Raw genomic sequence first — 5,628 nt, 5'->3', positions numbered from 1 at the left:
CCCTAAGGTGAATCACTTACTTTCAAATATATCCTAATCAATTATTAGTACTTTTATCCATAAAAAATCGTTCTAGTTTGAACTCTTACAATTCAAGATATTGATTTTTTTTAGTCACTTTACACTTTTAAACTATAATTTTCATGATAAAAAAATAGATATAAATGATTTAGTTTCCATATTTTCTTTATTTTGTATAATACTGTATACAAGAATAACTCATGTCCTCTAAAAAATAAAAATAATTTATTGTTGCATAAAGTACTATATAGGCCTCTGATAGTGTAGTGCCCAGGACACTTGAGTACTATCCAGAAGGCTGGCAGTTTGAACATCCACCAGCTACTCTTCAGAAAGAAAGTTGGGCAATCTACTTCTGTACTGATACTGCCTCGGAAACTCAAAGAGGGTTTGCTATGAGTTGGGTCCCTCTCAATGGTACATAACAACAGCAATATTAATATATACTAAATATTTTAATAAAATATTTCTAATTTTATTTGAAATTTATCAGTATATTATAAATACATCATGTGTGAGGGTGGTAGGATTTAGAATATTTGGCCTCAAAAGCATGCATAAATAAATAAATCTAACAGAGGAAGATTCAGAAAATCAAGGGTTTTTGACAATGTTGTCAACAGAAGTAAACATTACTGTCTCCATTTTCTTTTTCCAATGGAGAATGGGAGAGCTCCAATTTTCTTCTCTTGGGACCAGTCTCAGCTCAGATACTTTGAAAAGCTTCCTGTTGTAAATTCTTGCTGTTGTTAGTTCCCCTCATGTAAATTCCAACTCAAGGTAGACCCATAGGGTCTGAACTGAACAGCTCCATAGGATTTTCAAGGTGAGGACATTTCTGAAGGGGATCACCACCAGGCCTATCTACCGAAGTGCCTGGGTGGTTCAAACTACCAGAGTTTCAGTTAGCAGTATAGCACTTAACCGTGTGAGTCACCCAGGGGTCCCTCAAGTTATGAACAAAACATTTTAAGCCCCACTATGGGAATTAGACACCATTTTAATATTAACCTTTTTGATTTCCCAGTAGATCCCATAAAGACACACTTAACTCTCTTATTTCGTTTTTGTTTTTAAAGTCCATGATGACGATAGTCAATTAGTTCCTTCTTCACAAGAATTCCTGAAGCCTTATAACAGAGTGAAAATCCTCTTCATATTAAAGGCAGAGAGAAATATATGGTGATGAGTTCAAGGGAGATTCAGAAAACTTAGTGGAAAAAAAATCTACCATTATTGATTGATTTCTTGTAAATAACTTAATTACTTCTGTTAGGAGGAACTTGGACATTATACATTCTTATTTAAAGGAAAATCAGAAATATTCTGAAAATGCCACCTGTGTACTGATTGGAAAGAAAAAGAGTTTCAACGCAGTTTACATTGGTTATTAAATGTTTGTGGATTTTAATGTGAACAAGGTCCCCAATGAGATGAAGAAAGCAAAGAAAAAGTACGGATTTGAAAGATATAAATTATATAAGTGTTTTAATGCAAAAATTATTCCTATGACCTTTTAGGTTAGTGATACAAAAGAAAAAAATCACAATGTATCAGTGAAAGAAAACCTTGTTGAATTATTGGAATGTAAGTACTTTTAGTATTCTCTTGTTTTGTGTACAAAGTAATTACCACAGAATGCATTATGTTGTGAGCACTTGAGCATAAAATTAAACCAATTAAATTCAGAACCACAATCAAAGAAAATACTTATGCGACTCACGATGAAGTTTCAATGTACATAACTAAGAGAACATCTGTATTTGTCTATTAGAACAGTTCATGAACAAACATTTTTAGTACTTTTAAAAAATTTTCCTTGGATACGTTTCTTTGTGTTTAATAAAGGCTTATGAACATTGTTATTACCGAATAGAAATTAGTATTTCTTGCACTGGTAAAGTTGTTCATGAAATTGAAACTGAACAATTGATTAATGTATTTCCATATTTCATGTAAAATTTCAATCTGAAATTTATACATTCACATTCTCCTAAATTTCAAAATGTGTTTGTAGTGAAAGAAGTTTTCATTGCTAGTATCAAAAAATCCAAGATTAACTAGAAATATATCATTAGAAAATAGTAATTTTTTAAGATTTACTATAAAAATTTTTCCCCATTAGCTGTTTTGAATGTTAAATAATACAAAGTAGACATAGCATACTGAAAAAGGCTGAGCAAAAGATTGTTTTAACCTAATATTTTTTTTCTTTTTGTGGCTGCAGCAATATTGCAGAAATTATATCTCAGTATGTTGGATAAAGCTTTAAACCAGAGAAATTTACAGATGCTTTTCATAGGTAAGAACAAAGTCACCACTTTGCAAATCAAAGAAGATCTGAAAGGACGATTTAGAAAATGAGTTTCCAGATAAGGAGATGAAATAAACAGGAGTGATCCTCACTTCTGACTGCTGTGCGAAATGGTGAAAATCATAGGAGCAAGAGAGCTTATGAATTTAAAGTGTGTTACTCTATTCTAAACATAGCTTTTAAATTTACATACAGTAATGCATTTTTAAACTTAGAAGTAATTTTTTTTTCCAGCTCTGTAGGAAGTCTAAAGGAATTTAACCATGAGAAATCATACAATGGTGACAACATTTATTCTTGTAGGACTAACTGATGATCTTAACTGGCAAAATGTAATTTCCCTTTTTCTTTTTCTCACATATTTATTGAGTGTCACTGGAAATCTGACCATTATCCTGCTAACTCTACTGGATTCCCACCTCAAAACACCCATGTACTTCTTCCTTCAGAATTTTTCATTTTTAGAAATGTCATTCACATCTGTCTGGATCCCTAGGTACCTATTCAGCATTGCGACTATGGATAAAACAATTTCTTATAATGCTTGTATGACACAATTATTTTTTGTCATCTTCTTGGGTGCATCAGAGTTTTTTCTGTTGGCTGTCATGTCCTATGATCGTTATGTGGCTATCTGCAAACCCCTTCACTACACAATCATTATGAACAACAGAGTCTGCACACAGCTGGTTGTTACCTGTTGGTTGGGTGGGTTGTTAACAATCACTCCTGGACTGATCGTGGGCTTGAGGTTAGAATTTTGTGATGCCGATATTATTGACCACTTTGGATGTGACTACTCTCCTCTACTAAAACTGTCCTGCACAGACACACGGGCCCTAGAACTGTTAGGTTTTATTTCAGCCATTATGATACTGCTATTTACATTGGCTCTGGTGGTGCTCTCCTATATATATATATCATAAGAACAATTCTGAAGATCCCTTCTGTTGAGCAGAGAAAGAAGGCTTTTTCTACCTGTTCCTCCCACATGATTGTTGTCTCTCTCTCTTATGGCAGCTGCATTTTTATGTATATAAAACCTTCTGCAGAGGAAAGGGTACTTTAAACAAAGGGATAGCAGTGCTCAACACTTCAGTTGCACCTGTCTTAAATCCTTTTATATATACCCTAAGAAATAAGCAAGTGAAACAAGCCTTGAAGGGTATAATTCAAAAATTTGTTTTTATTACCTTAAAAAAATAATTTTTGCTTTTATCAAAGGAAACCACTCAAACTTACAAATAAATGTACCTTTATGATTACCCTAATACGTATCCATTTATTTTATTTTACATTATGATTATGATTAAGTCAACTATAAAGTCATGTGTCGTCAATCTACTTCCAGATTTTCATCCTTTAATGTATAAACTATATCCATGATGTTCTTTCATGTGTTGCTGAAATCACTTCAGTCTTTCAAATTAACTCTTTTCCTGTTTTTCTTTCTTTAAAACGTTCTATTATGAATTAATATTTAAAATCCAATACTTCATGTTTTCATGGCATAAACTGACTGCCGTTGAGTCAGGTCTGACTCATAACGACCCCTCCTTGAGTTTCCAAAGTTGTATCACTACAGAAGTAGATTGCAGAAGGTGCCTTCCAAGGAGTGGCTGGTGGATTTGAACCACCAGTCTTCTGGTTAGCAGTCAAATGCCTTAGGCACTACACCACCAGGGCATAAAAGTGTTGCAATTAGATGATTTGTGAATTCTGCAAGTATTCATTCCATTTTATAAAGCTCTGAAAAATCTTTATTATCCAACATAATGTTAATATTTTACTAAAACATAGTGTTCCTAATGGCCTAACAATGTACATATATAGGAATAAGTATTCATGTTAGGGATTGAGGAATACTTTAAAAATATATACAAATTTCTCTGTTGCTATACATCAATTAGTATTTTACACTTAAGGAAGAATGTTTTATATCAGAAATTAATTTAAAGAGCCTATGTAGATTATGAGGAGCTCTGGTAGCATAGGGCCTAAGGCACTTGACTGCTAACCAGAAGGCTGGCGGTTCAAGCCCACCAGCCACTCCTCTGAAGGAAGGTTGGGCAATCTACTGCCATAGTGATACCACCTCAGAAACCCCAGGAGTGGTTGCTATGAGTTGGTCTGATTCAATGGCACATAACAACAGCAACACCATGTAGATTATGTAGATATACACGTTGTCAGAAAGAACAAGATCCTGGAGCAGTATATCATGCTTGGTAAAGTAGAGTGTCAACAAAACAGGGGAAGACCCACAATGATATAAATTGACACAGTGGCTGCTGCAATGGGCCCAAGCACAGCAAATGTGAGGATGGCACAGGACTGAGCAGTGTTTCCTTCTGTTGTGCATAGGGTCACTATGAGTCGGGGCTGATTCAACAGCACATAGCAACAACACAACAACATACAGATTATACCAACCTAACACTGAGGCTTAATTAGTTCATCAGAGAATGCCCCCTTCTCACTATCTCTCTGTCTCTTTCTGTCTCTTTCTCCCTCTCTCGCTCTCTCTCACACACACACATACACTCACACATACAAACATACCATGCTAACATATCTTTAATAAACATATCAATGGATACAGCCAGAAAGCAGTGCTGCAAAATGCAGATGCTGTTTCATAACACAAAGAGAAAGGCATTTGTGAAACAGGAACGTCTAACATTAAGTATTGTGCTAGGAGTTTTTTTTCTTTTTTTTTAAATAAATGTTATCAATTTTTCTGAGATTTTTAACAAACTGGTTTGGAAATTTTATAAATATTCATTCTAGATCACGTGATATAATAAGACAGCTATCACTCTCTTTTCAAATGTTCATTTTATGCCACTTCATTTTTTCAAAAAACCTACATTAATATCAGTTTTCTCTAACCAAAAGCAATCAAGAGGATTTTTGATTTTACGAAAACAGGTGAAAAGTGAAACTGGACTTCAGTGCCCATGTTGCAACTAGCCATTAAAGAGGAACCCCAGCAGTGAAAGTGAAAAGTGGCATGGCCAAACACCTTCCCTAGGAACAACACTCTGCATTTTAGCATTAAGCCGTCATAACTTTGAATGGAGTCTGTGAACATTGTACATTAGTATCATTTTAGATTTTACATATTATTTGGTGCAATAAGGGATTATTTTTTTTTTTTGCCTTGGGAATACTAAATTTTTTTTTTCTCATATAAATTAATGACTATTACTTCTTTGTTTTACCTTTTTTTGCTACAGATTGTTCATAGGAACTCTTTACTTTGAGATAGTGGAGAAAACCTGTATGATTTT

General features: G+C 34.0%; 1 pseudogene; it reads left to right on the top strand.

Annotated features, from left to right (window-relative positions):
• Positions 1-2,598: 2,598 nt before the first annotated feature.
• LOC122152036 lies at positions 2,599-3,541 on the top strand (annotated as a pseudogene).
• Positions 3,542-5,628: the final 2,087 nt, after the last annotated feature.

Source organism: Orycteropus afer, unplaced genomic scaffold (genome assembly GCF_000298275.1).
Source record: "Orycteropus afer afer isolate SDZICR_OR568_19922 unplaced genomic scaffold, OryAfe1.0 scaffold01190, whole genome shotgun sequence".
In the NCBI taxonomy this organism is placed as follows: Eukaryota; Metazoa; Chordata; class Mammalia; order Tubulidentata; family Orycteropodidae; genus Orycteropus; species Orycteropus afer.
Note: the sequence above shows the minus strand (reverse complement) of the source record. Positions and strands in the feature narration are given on the sequence as shown.